Below are 14550 nucleotides of genomic sequence, written 5' to 3' on the forward strand. Positions count from 1 at the left end.
GCTCAACAACTGCTGAGCCCCTGGCATATGTAAGGCCGTTACTCTCAGGCACACTTGAAGCGCATTCCAAGAAAGTTGTGAACACATTCTGTGAAAGCGACAGCTTTTTAGTGCGTTGCATCAAGGATATTGTGCCCACCATTATAACCGGTGGAATAATAATAATGGTGCCATGATGTTACACGTAAGGTTTGTCTACGCAGTGTGGCGACATGTTGCACGTGCCGCAGGGTAGGACTGCGGATAATTTCGACCACCCTTCCCTTCACCCACGACATCGCACGACTTCCCTTCAATGGATTCCACCCCATGCATGTGCTGGAAACGAAAACATTCCAGCACGCACATGTAGATAGCTTTTTGTTTTTCGTATGTATTGCTTTATTCAAGGAGGGACAACGCACCTTTTATATGGTCAGTAAAGTACGTTGGGAAGGTGAGGCACCGAAACGGGGTGGTAATGTTCTTGGTGAGGACAAGGTTAATGCGCGTACCGTTGGGAGTCTCTTCGCCTCGGCTTCGCGTTGCCCAACTTTCGGATCTTCTCGGCTTCGCGTCTCATCGCAAACGTTTTGCGTTCCCTCACTGTTGGGTCATAATAGAGAGTTTTAGTACATCGTACGCTATCGCCTTTGCGTGCGCAAGGGATAGCATTGATGGTTCGCCGCACGCCCATAACAGAATGAGAGCTTCGCGCAGTGCGCAGAACCACCAACGCTATCTGTTACGTACGCTATCGCCTTTGCGTTCGATGTACTAAAACTCTCTGTTGTCTTCGTGCAGCCACTGCGCGTTGGGCTGCTTGTTCGCTCGATGTACTGCGCCGTTCGCGTGTTGCAGCGGCGCGCACGCACTCTCGCTCTCGATCTCTGTGTGTGGCCGCCCCATAGCGTCTGATACACTGACGGCGCTGGCACCCCCGCACGGCTGTCGCTTTTCTTTTTCTTTTCCTTTTTTTTTCTTTTGACGTGGAACGTCTTTAAAGTCAGGCCGAAGCATGCGGGTACCCGGATCGTAATTTGGATCGTATCGAAAATGTCTATAGCTCCGTAACTAGTAACATCGAAGGTGTTGTTCCACAGTGTATATGTTGGCATCGCTGCCGAGCGGCGGCGCCGTGCAGCGTTAAATACCAATCAAAACCGGCGCTCGCGGAACATTCCGTTCAGTGCAACTCGCGACTCAGACGTGGTAGCGGGGTGATTCGGGAGTCTTTGATTCGGGAGTCTTCGGGAAGCTTGTCGAAATCAATCGACTTAAGTATAATAGTAAGCGGAGTTTGGACCATATTTATTCGTGAAAATCTTGAAATAAATGTGCAAATTTTTAAAAAATTCAAAATGCCGGCCGCAGTCCGCGCAAGGGCCAGCCGGAAGTTCAGATTCAGGAAGTTCAGGGCCGCATATCGTTGGAAAGAGGCGGCTCTGCGTCACACACTTGTACTCCAATGTCCGGCGCCGAGCGAGGGAGACGGTATCGAGAGCGTCGCAAAGTTGAAGCTTCGCGCGCGGTGCACGACGGCCGGCGCGAGCACCTCTACTCCCGCTGCACCAGAGCTGATAGACATAGCGAGCGAAGGCGACACCGATACATCCATACATCCATGGATACATCGTACCCCGAGAGATCCCTGCCTGGTTTTTTTTCGTCTGCTCTCCGATTTGCTGCTGCGCCAACCAATGGCGTGTCATGACCGTCACATTACCAGCTCGCGTGGCACAGTGGTTAGCGTGTTGGCCATGTCACGTCGGGACTGGGAGGTACCCGGGTTTGAATCTCGGTGCCGGCTGTGCTGACTGGCGTTTTTCTTGCGTTTTCGTCAGACGCTTTCAGACATATGTCGGCACAGTTCCCTTAGAAGTCGGCCTAGGACGCACGTTCCCCTAGGGCGTCAGTGCAGTACTGTGAGGCCGCCAACGGCGAGCACTTTCACCAGCACCACCACCGTGACCTTCACAAAAGCCCCCTCAAAGTAGACCTGCCGATAGATATCGTTCTAACGATCTGGTCCAAGTTGATCCAACGTCCTTGGATCGGAGACGTCACGCAAATCACATGCTCGAACTTCCCATAGACTGCGAACAGGTATCGCATTCACCAACTTGCAACTATGCAATGATGGGTGAAACAAACTGCAGACACCGGCGCGGGAGAAATGCTTTGCGGCTCCAGAAATGGCAGACCAGTTGACATCAGAGGCCTTGTGACACAAAGCCCCTTTCATACTGCTTTCTAAGTTATCGACCCCCTCGTTCGCATTGTATAGAAATTCCTATCACCGTCAACACTGGCTATCCTTTATCTTCGTTTCCAACCCGTCATCCGACCTCATCTCTACCTCGACGGTTGTCTTACACTTAATCCGCCCCCATTCCTTAGTTTATATCGTCTCGGTCCTTTCTTTCCCTTTTGAGTTCTCGATCCCTCCATTTAGTTATCTTTTTTATTTTTTGTATTATCTCTGTCGTTTTCTCTTTTGCCCCCCCTCTAGGGTTTACTGTTCACATTTATTCCCCCCCTCTGAGTACCAGTAGCCAGTCCATGTTTTTCTTTTCACAATGTAATCTCTCTCTCTCTTGGGAAACGGTGGCTTTGGAGAATGACTTCCGCTCTTGTGACGAGTGATCCACCCCATTACATGTAATGCGTATCCCTCAGGAGCCTCGCTTATCACAGCTGTTGAACGGCAGACGGACTGAAGGTGAGGAATAAGGTATCGTCACGTGCTTAATACGTCATAATCACGTCTTCATAGTCGGTGCCTTCACTGATGAGAAAAAAAGAAAGGCGTTGAAAGGACGTATATTATGGTCACACATAAAAAAACTGGCCATTACGACACCTTGAGATGTACAGGTGAAATTTGCAGAAACGAGTGAGATCTCTTGAGAGGCTGAGATGAAGCAAACGACCCCTTTCATGTGACACGTAATATTCTGCATGAACACTGAATGCATAATGCACAGCAACCCATATTCAAAGCTTTTTGGTTTCTGAGGCGTATGGCCACGGCTTGTTTGACCTACCCATTGAAGCATCTAAGGAATGGCGAAGGGGTACTACTCCCATTTCAAACGTCAGAAACCAGCCAGTTTCAAACTTCAGCCGTTTCAAACGTTAGGTTGCGGTGTTTTATAACTATACCGCCTGCCATTAAGACATCTTATTACGTATTCTCATGTTACATGTCAAAAATTGACTTCGGGAGACTACCCGTTTCAAGCGGTATGTTGCGGTGTTCTATGACTACCGCCTGCCATTATGACATGTATAACTTATTCTCATGATACATGCAGGGGCGCCGCTAGGCAATTTTTAAGGGAGGGGCAAGATCTCGGACCTAACCTAACCGAATCGAACCAAAACAAACCTGCATCTAACCACCGGACACTGACATCATTCTGTCATATTTTACTGTTACTGTTACCAATATTTTTACTTTTTATCGTCCTTTTTGCAGTCTGTACTGCTTTGGAATACCTTTCCATTCTTTGCAATCACACACGTTCCCTTGTGCAGGTATTGATGCTACCACCGACCGTTAAGAGGTTCGTATTACGCGCCTCATATTCACCTACGCCGGAGTGTACACTTTCTTTTTACCCTGTCTCCCTTGCCTTTTCTGTATTAAAGCTTCATTGCTGGTTCGTGAGTCTATCTGTTCATCTCGTCCTGTGTTCGTCCTGTGTTTTCCCCCTCAAACTCAAGGCAATGTTAGTATCAATTCAACACCATCTAGCTTGCCTGCTCCTGCTATATTCATCGTTTTGTAACTGCATCTCTGCGGTAAGCTTTGATGGCACGTAAGATGCGTACAGGGCCAGGGAAATTATTTTTCCGGCAGGTTTTCGCGACACAGCCTCCCCCGAGGACATTGCTTCTAGGGACCAATCTTCTGGACATTTTTTTTTTCCTTCGGGGACATTTGTTTGGATCCTGAAGACTTTAGGAAGCTCACATGAAAATATTCAGCATTTATCCAGTATACGCTGCAGTACTGTAGCAGATAGCACCGCTGTTGTTCAGTAAACTAATCAAGGAGCGTTCTCGATTCAAGCATAGAAAAAAATTCTTCTGAAAATGCTCTCGCAAAGTACAGGGTGTGTGCAGAAAAACATGACCCGCATTTTTACATGTAACGCGTTGTCTACTTAGCCGAGGAACTTCCGGTGGCGCACGACGGCGTATTTATGCGTGCGAAAGCTACAAAAAAATCCTGGAAGCCATACTCAATGTAAAAAAATAAACAAAGCGCGAAAACATGGGCTTCCATGCATTAGAATAGGGCGGTCATGACACTGCATGGTAGTGTATTTCGGTCTCATAAGAGTTATGTGCAGGCACCGCTAGGGGCACTGCCGATGAGCATCCATGTGGGACATCGTTTCGATTTATGCACCGATAGCTCCCCTAGCGGTACTTGAACACAACTCTCCTACGTCCCCATGTTGCCCTTTCACATACACCCTGTTGCCCACCATGTTGCCTTATTCTGCCCTATTCTGATGCACGGAAGCCGACGTTTTCGTTGTTCCGTTTATTTTTTTAAGCTGGGTATGGCTTCCACAATTTTTCTACAGATTTCGCACGCATAAATGCGCCATCGTGCGCCACCGGAAGTTCGTTAGTTAGGTAGGCAACAAGCTATGTGCCAAAATGCGGGTCATGTTTTTCTGCACACACCCTGTACTTACTTGATTTCTTTGCTATGGCTCCCCTTTGGAAGTCAAAACGGTGAACTCCGAATGTGTTAGACAGTGGGCTTGCAGTGGGACACCAAATGATGACAACGGGACTTCGCTGACTTTTATTGCTTTTACGTTCCACGCTCTTATGGTTCGCAATATGTTCTTGATGCACCACCGAAAACACGACACTAGTTTTGCCCAATTTCAATAATTTCAACAAACCATTAACTGTTCTTCTTCTTCTACCACACATCACCAACTCATTCCACACATTCGGCACTGCTTCTTCTTCTTCTTCTTCAGCCACAAAGGAAATGCAATGCCACTGCTTGACTCCACCTCTTTTTATTTGTCTCCTCCTCTTCTTCGTTTGTATCACGGTTGAAAAAAATCTGGATATTTTTAAAGAGATCCTCTCAAGTGGGCGTTTTTGGATAAAACCCGGATACTTTGGTTTGCTTTTGGAGAATACAGTATGTACAAGGCTATAAATGTGACACAGAGTCAAAACAACTGTGCTTTGCTGTTCTTGATTTCGTGTGACCTCTCATAGTTTCTGTTTACAGAACTGCCTGTCCCAGCAAAACTGTATCAGTTTCTATTGTTTTCCCAAAATGTGGAGAGTCATGCACGCGTGGTTGAATGGTGTGGATTCTTCACGCTTGGATTAGCTGTCGTGTTTCGGCGCACTTCAGTTACAGTGCCTCCAGGAAGCGAAAGAAAGTCTCTTCCTGAATGGGCAGAAGTAGAAGAAAGCGGGAAAAAGTTAAAAAGTTACAAAATTTTAAAAAAAAGTTAAAAGCTAATGGTGCGCGTACCTGGGCTTTTGCAAACAGCTAGCCAACACTACAAGAAAATTAACCTTGAGTTTTCCGTGTGCTGACGTTGAATTCAGATTGTCTTTCACATCACATCTGGAGAAAACCCTGAAAAATCCGGATAAAATTCTGTGGGTAAAATCCAAAAAATCCACCGGATAAAATCCATGTGGATTAAATCTAAGCAATCCTGGTTTGTATGCATGTGTTGCACTTGGAGACTAAAAGCAACGGACCGCTCGCGTTGAAGCACCGTAAGCAATAGTGAACATGAAGAGCAGGAAGGAAAAAAATGGGGAAGAATGCCTACTTCGAAAGAACCAATAGCTTAGACTGGCTACGGCATGCACATAGGCGGAGGCAGAGCATGGATTATATTCTCTTCAATTAATTAAAGGTAACGCAACGAGCTTTCATTGCTTGGACACTGCAGCACACGGACAGGTCGTGTGCTGTTTGCGGGCGACGAAACGAAAAAGAAAAGTACAAGCAATACGGCGGGAACTTTCAGAGATGTGCAGCCTTGACAACGTCGTTAAGGGGTTCTGGCAAAGTCACGAAAAAAAAAAAGTCTGAGCCAGGGGGGATGCGGAGTGGCACGTGTCCCCCTTAACAGCGCCCACGGATACATGTCATGAATGGACTTCGGGGGACTACTGCTCTTTCAAACGGTATCTCGCGGTGTTTTATGACTACCCCCTGCCATTATGGCATTTTATGACTTATTCTCATGACAGCTGCCACGAACAGACTTCGGGAGACTACAGCCGTTTCAAATGGTATCTTCTGATATTTTATGACTACCGCCTGCCATTATGACATCTGGTGACTTATTCTCATGATACATGTCAAGAATGGACTTCGGGGGACTAGTGCCTTTTCAAACGGAATCTTGTGGTGTTTTATGACTACCGCCTGCCATTATCACATCTTAGGACTTATTATCGTGATACCTGTCATGAATGGACTTCTGGGGATTACTGCCGTTTCAAACTGTATCTTGTGGCGTTTTATGACTACCGCCTGCCACTATGACATTTTATGACATTATTATCATGATACATGTCACGAATGGACTTCGGGGGACTCCTGCAGTTTCAAACCGTATCTTGTTGTATTTTATGACTACGCCAGCCATTATGACGTCTGGTGACTTATTCTCATGATACATGTCAAGAATGGACTACGGGGGACTAGTGGCTTTTCAAACGATATGTTGCGGTGTTTTATCACTACCGCCTGCCATTATGACGTCTGGTGAGTTGTTCTCATGATACATGTCAGGAATAGACTTCTGGGGACTATTGCCTTTTCAAACGGTATGTTGCGGTGTTTTATCACTACCGCTTGACATTATGACGTCTGGTGAGTTGTTCTCATGATACATGTCAAGAATAGACTTAAGGGGACTATTGCCTTTTCAAACGGTATACTCCTGCCTGCCATCATGACATCTTATGACTTATTCTCATGATACATGTCGTGAACGGACTTCGTGGGACTACTGCCATTTCAAACGGTGTCTTGTGGTGTTTTATGACTTATTATCATGATACATGTTATGAATGGACTTCCGGGGACTACTGCCGTTTGAAACGGTATCTTGCGGTGTTTTATGATTACCGCCTGCTATTATGACATCCTAGGACTTATTATCGTGATACATGTCATGCATGGACTTAGGGGGCCTACTGCCGTTTCAAACGGTATCTTGCGGTGTTTTATAACTACCGCCTGCTATTATGACATCTTAGGACTTATTATCGTGATACATGTCATGCATGGACTTAGGGGGCCTACTGCCGTTTCAAACGGTATCTTGCGGTGTTTTATGGCTACCGCCTCCCATTATGACATTTTATGACTTATTATCGTGATACACGTCATGAATGGACATCGGGGACTACTGCCGTTTCAAACGGTATCTTCGGGTGTTTTTTGACTGCCGTCTGCCATTATGACGCCTTATGAGTTATTCTCGTGATACCTGTAATGAATGGACTTCGGGGACTGCTGCTTCTTCAAACGGTATCTTGCAGTGTTTTATGACTACCGCCCACCATCTTGACATCTTATGACTTATTCTCATGATACATGTCAAGAATAGACTTCTGACGACTACTGCCTTTTCAAACGGTATACTCCTGCCTGCAATCATGACATCTTATGACTTATTCTCATGATACATGCCGTGAACCGACTTCCTGGGACTACTGCCATTTCAAACGGTGTCTTGTGGTGTTTTATGACTACCGCCTCCCATTATGACATTTTATGACATATTATCATGATACATGTCATGAACGGAGTTCGAGAGACTACTGCCGTTTCAAACGGTATCTTCTGCTATTTTATGACTGCCGCCTGCCATCATGACATCTGGTGACTTATTCTCATGATACATGTCATGAATGGACTTCGGGGGTCTACTGCTGTTTCAAACGGTATCTTGCGGTGTTTTATGACTACCGCCTGCCATTATGACATTTTGTGGCTTATTATTATGATACATGTCATGAATGGACTTTGGGGGACTTCTGCCGTTTCAAACGGTTTCTTGCGGTGTTTTATGACTACCGCCTGCCATTATGACATTTTATGACTTATTATCATGATACATGTCATGAATGGACTTCAGGGGACTACTGCTGACGGTATCTTGTGGAATTTTATTACTACCGCCTGCCATTATTACATCTTATTACTTATTCTCATGATACATGTCATGAATGAACTTCGTAGGACTACTGCTGTTTCAAACGGTATGTTACGGTGTTTTTGACTTCCGCCTGCCATCATGACATCTTATGACTTATTAATATGATACATGTCATGAATTGACTTTTTGGGACACTACGGCAGTTTCAAATGATATCTTGTGGTATTTTATGACTACCGCCTGCCATTATGACATCTGGTGACCTATTCTCATCATACATGTCATGAATGGACTTCGGGGACTAGTGCCATTTCAAACGGCATCTTGTGGTGTTTTATGACTACCGCCTGCAATCATGACATCTTATGACTTATTCTCATGTTACATGTCATGAATGAACTTCGTGGGACTACTGCTGTTTCAAACGGTATGTTACGGTGTTTTTGACTTCCGCCTGCCATCATGACATCTTGTGACTTATTCTCATGATACATGTCATGAATGAACTGTGGAGCGAAGTAAACGAGGTGTTCACACCACAATTTGCGGGAAAGAACTGAGGGTTTATTCCAGTGGCGGTTGCCACCCAAAAACGAAAGTGGGAAAACGTGAAAGCGTGCAGGCCGCGGCTTAACGATGGCGATGCGGGCTGCTACACTGCCTCCCCCCCCCAGACTCCGAGAGGAGCGGTCAGCCCAAGTGACATGTCTGGTGGCGCTCAGAGAAGGCTGAGTGGGGAAGGGAGGCGGGAGGGCTACTGGGGGCTCGGGTGGCTCCACAAAGGCTGGCTTGAGTCTGTCCAGGCTCACGGTTTCTGTTTTGCCATCAACCGAGATGGTAAAAAACTTGTCCGAACGCCGGAGAACGGGGTGAGGGCCGGTGTAAGGTTGCTCAAGCGGGCGGCGGATCCTGTCACGGCGCATGAAAACATGCGAGGCAGAAGACAGCTGCTGGGGGACAAAGGAGGATCTGGGCGAGGGAACACGAGGTGAGGCAGGACGGACGTTTGCGAAAGTGCGACGAAGCGTGTCGACGTAAGTTCCGGGGGGAGTGGAGACCTCTGTTACGTCAAAGAAGTCAGCCGGGAGCTTGAGGGTAGTGCCGTACACCAGTTCGGCCGCGCTGCAGCCGAGGTCGGCCTTGACGGATGCGCGGATGCCGAGGAGGACGACGGGCAAGACAGATGACCAGTGGGCGGTGTCCTCGTGGGCCATGATGGCACCCTTTAACTGGCGATGCAGGCGTTCTACCATACCGTTAGAGGCCGGATGGTAGGATGTGGTGCGAATCCGTCGCGTGCCCAGGAGTTGGAGGAAAGCGGCAAAAAGCCTCGCTTCGAACTGGGCGCCACGGTCCGTGGTGACGACAGCTGGGGCTCCGAAACGGGCAACCCGGGTCGAAAGGAAGGTCGAGGCGACAGTGGCGGCGGTGGCGTCGGACATGGGGGCCGCTTCTGGCCATCTGGTAAAACGATCGACGGCAGTTAGGAGGTATCGATGTCCAGCAGAGATGGGGAGGGGTCCGACTATGTCAATGTGGACATGTTCGAAGCGGGAGTCCGGGGGCAGGAAACGTCCCAGTGGTGCAGACGTGTGCCGCGTGATCTTTGACCTTTGACACGCGGAACAGGCGGCTACCCAAGATCGGATATCTGCGCGCATCTTCGGCCATACAAAGCGGGTAGCAATCAGTCGCTGTGTTGGGCGCGCTCCTGGGTGCGATAGGCCATGTAGTGAGTCGAAAACTGCGCGGCGGAGGTCGGGTGGCACGTAAGGACGAGGTGGAGTGGTGCTGGTGTCACAGGAGAGTAGAAGGTCTGTGCCGGGAACGGAAAAGTCGCCAAGACGCAGAGATGTTGTCGAGCTACGCAGGGCCTCAAGCTCGGGGTCATTGTGCTGGGCGCGGGCTAGAGCTTCTGACGATAGCGTCTGGACGGTGGCTACGCGACTCAGGGCGTCTGCTGGACCATTTTCCGATCCGGAGACGTGCTCAATGCGAGAGGTAAATTCGGCTAGAAAAGCGAGGTGGCGCGTCTCACGAGGAGAATAGCGGCTGCTGGCCGATCGCAGGGCGTATGTCAACGGCTTATGATCAGTTAGAATGGTGAAATCCCGGCCTTCCAGGAAGTACCGGAAGTGCTTGACTGCGAGGTAAGCGGCTAAGAGCTCCCTGCCGAAAGTGCTATACCGCGTCTCCGCGGGCTTCAGGGCCTTTGAGAAGAAAGCGAGAGGTCGCCAGCCTGTTCCGACGTGCTGCTGCAGCACGGCGCCGACAGCTGTTGCGGAGGCGTCTACCATAAGTGCGGTGGCTGCATCGGGCGTGGGATGGGCCAGAAGGGTTACCGATGACAGCAGCGACTTGATGGACGTGAAGGCGTCAGAAGCAGCGTCGGTCCAAGAGAGCGGAAAGGAAGTGTCCCGGGACTTCCGCTTGCGGCTCTTGCGACCGCGGGAAACGTGGTCTTGGGACAGCATTTCTTCGAGGGGGCGCAGCGTGTGGGCACAGTGTGGGACGAATCGCCGATAAAAGTTGACGAGTCCTAAGAAACGCCGGAGCTGGCGCACGGACTGAGGTTGAGGAAAATCGAGGATGGTGGCGATCTTCTGCGGAAGCGGAGATATGCCCTCGGCAGAGACAGTGTGACCGAGGAACTCTAGAGATGGTACTCCGAACTCGCACTTCGCGACGTTGACGATGATCCCGTGTGCAGCAAGCCGTGAGAAAAGGAGTCTTCGAAAAGGAGTGTTCGATGTGCTCGGCAGGGTCTCGACTGGCGACAAGGATATCGTCTATGTACGCGAAGACGAACGGCAGGCCTCTGGTAACGGTGTCTATGAACCTTTGAAATGTTTGGGCGGCGTTCCGAAGGCCGAACGGCATGCGGACGAATTCGAAAAGGCCGAACGGGGTGGTAATGGCCGTTTTCGGCACGTCTTCGGCGGCGACGGGTATCTGATGGTAGGCTTCGTAAGGTCAATTTTCGAAAAGGTTCTCATGCCGTGGAGGTTGCCGGTGAAGTCTTGAAGACGCGGGAGGGGATAGCGGTCAGGAATGGTAACTAGGTTTAGGGCGCGATAGTCACCACAAGGCCTCTAGTCCCCGGTCTTTTTGGGGACCATATGGAGAGCCGAGGACCAGTTGGCGGAAGAAGGGCGAGCGATGCCGATCTCCAGCATGTGCTGAAACTCGGCCCTGGCAATTTTCATTTTCTCAGGTGCCAAGGGGCGTGGTCGAGAGAACACTGGTGGGCCGTTCGTCACTATGTGGTGCACAACCTCGTGGCTCACGGGCTTCGTCCAGTCCGGAGACTGCGTGAGCGATCGGTACTCGCGGAGAAGTGCAGCATAGGGAGCAGGAACGGCTGGAACCCAGACAGAACACTTTCTCCTGTGGACGTCCGAAACCGATCCCAAGGTCCATCTCCGGAAATCTATATCCGTCGGATATCACTGGGAGCCGCATACATGGACGTCCCAGGATCTGTATCCACAGGATGTCCGGTCGCGGCTGATTCAAGAATTGTCCGAGTTAGGCCCCTGTCGGGATGTTACACGGATCATTTATTGCGGGAGAGAGAGAAAAGGGTGGCAATGTAGCACTGGAAAGACTGACTTTCGATGTACCAGCTGAATGTCTCTAACCAAAACCAGTAGGAAACACGGACGTTGTCTTGATAGCGAGTTAATACACCGAGCAATTGCTCACTTTGTTGTTGTATGCGTGCGTAATTGAATTAAGCTTGGACAACTCACCCATCATTTTGATTCACAGCCGAGAAGGTATCTGGAATATGGGGATCCTTGCAAGACAAGCAGTATATGGTATATCTGTTCTTTCTTTGGAAGGAAGTGGCACTGCCTTTCAAAGTGAGCTTCTGGGACTGGGTGGTCCTGTCGGAGCTTTTCTATATATTTTTTTTCTGATTAAAACGCTGCGTGCATTCTCCGTCACGGCATGCACGAGAAACAAAGAGGAGCAACAGAAATTAAAAAGTGCATAGGCGGGGATTAAAAAAATATGGCATGCAGAAAAATGCTGATTTCTACAAAAGCTGAGGTTAAATGTCTATCTCCTCTACTGATGTTTGTATATCCACACAACGTGTGCATGTACATAAGTAGATCCGTGCAATCTCCATGTAACATCCTGTGAGGACAAACGACGGATATATGTGGGAAGTCCGAACCGTGGCCACTCGGAGATGTGGGGGACGTCCGTAGGAAAAACGTCTGTCTCCCAGGGAGATCCGAATTTCCGTGAAGGGATATCCACAGGAACACCTCGGGAGGTTTTGTTCTGTTTGGGAAGGGATGTTCCGCAGAGGTCGCGACAAGGTTGTGCGGCAGATATGGCGTGGACGTGAAGGTGGGTGTTGTCATCGACGAGAAGGTGGCGGGAAACGTTCACAGAAAGGCCGAAGTGATGAAGAAAATCCGCGCCGAGTATCGGCTGAGAGACGCTAGCGACGAGAAACACCCAGGGGAAGACTCTTCGTAAACCGAGGTTAACGTTGAGGAGCTGTTCTTTGTAGACAGGTATGGTAGTGTTATTAACGGCCATCAAGTGAAACAGCGGCTCACGACGCCGCTCATTAAGGGATGCGGGCAAGACGCTAACAGCGGCCCCGGTGTCGACAAGGAACCTAGTTTTGGTGGAACGGTCGACAACGAAGAATAGGCGACTTGCAGTTTGAGGGGGGGAAACGCCGGCCACCATCAACGGTTCCCGGGTGAGTTTCCCGGCCAGCCGCAAGGGCGCGTACATCGCTGAGCGGCGTCGCCGAAGCGCTCATGGTACCAACAAGGTGGTGGGTTGGAGTCGTCGAACGGAGACTGGCTTCGGCCGTCTTGTCTTCGCGGAGAGTGGCGGAAACGACGGGAGCGGCTGGATCTTCTGGGAGACCGGCGACGGCTATCGGGGTAGCGCAGGGCAGCGACAGTCTCGGAGAGGCGTTGGATATCCGCTCTCACGGCAGCCATGTCGCTCGTACTCGCAAAGGCGGCAGGTGAAAGCGGCGGCACCGTGCCCTGCTGCAGAAGGCCTGAAGAGGAAGTAGGGTGGTTATGGCCGACGGCGCTTATGCTTGCTGCAGGGGAAGCGACCTCCATGACCTTGTCGGCAAGGCCGGCCAAGTCACAAAGTGGCAAGCTGGCGGCTGTAGTGAGAACCATCTGTACGGTTGGGGGTAGCCGTTGCAAAAATAGCTCGCGAAGCAGTGCTTCGTCGAAAGAGGCTGAGCGATCCGCCAGGAGAGCCTGCATGGCGCGAAGTAGCTGCGAAGGTCGTCGGTCACCGAGTTCTTCGGCATTCAAGAGCTGCTGCAGGCACTTCCGCTCTGACATCATAGTCCGCTGGAGAACAGCAGTGCGCAACTGGTCGTAGGGCGCCTGAGGTGGAGGGCTTGCTATTAAGTCGGCAACGTCCATGGCTATCTCTGGTGGTAGGGAAGAGACGATGTGCCGGTACTTGGTGAGTTGGGAAGTAATTCCAGCGAGCAGGAACTGGGCTTCGACCTGCTGGAACCAGATGTGGGGTCCTCGATGCTTAAATGGCGGCAATCGAACAGCGACGTGGGACATGGGAGGCATCGCAGCAGCAGCGGGGGCGGTTGCGCCAGGCGGAGGGTGTTGCTGGTCGCCAGCAGGGTTCATAGCAGCGGTGTTCTTCTCCGGGTCACCAGAAATTGTGGAGCGAAGTAAACGAGGTGTTCACACCACAATTTGCGGGAAAGAACTGAGGGTTTATTCCAGTGGCGGTTGCCACCCAAAAACGAAAGTGGGAAAACGTGCAGCGTGCAGGCCGCGGCTTAACGATGGCGATGCGGGCTGCTACAGAACTTCGGGGGACTACTGCTGTTTCAAACGGTATCTTGCCGTGTTTTATGACTACCGCCTGCCATTATGACATTTTATGACTTATTATCATGGTACATGTCATGAATGGACTTCACGAGACTACTGCTGACGGTATCTTGTGGTATATTATTAATACCGCCTGCCATTATGGCATCTTATGTTCTCGTGATACATGTCATGAATGAACTTTGGGGAACTACGGCCGTTTCAAACGGTAGCTTGCGGTGTTTTATGACTACCGCCTGCCATAATGACATCCTATGACATATTCTTATGATACATGTCGTGAATGGACTTCGGGGGACTCCTGCTGTTTCAAACGATATCTTGCGGCGTTTTGTGACTACCGGCATGATGTGAAGTGAAGTTGAAGTTGCATGAAGGGCTATGATGTGATGTAAAGTTGAAGTTGAAGTTGAATTATGGCGGGCCCGCCATAGTTGAATGAAGGGCTATGATGGGATTTGAAGTTGAAGTCTGTGTGATGGGATTTGAAGTTGAAGTCTGTGTGATGGGATTTGAAGTTGAAG

Source organism: Ornithodoros turicata, chromosome 6, assembly GCF_037126465.1.
Source record: "Ornithodoros turicata isolate Travis chromosome 6, ASM3712646v1, whole genome shotgun sequence".
Taxonomy (NCBI): Eukaryota; Metazoa; Arthropoda; class Arachnida; order Ixodida; family Argasidae; genus Ornithodoros; species Ornithodoros turicata.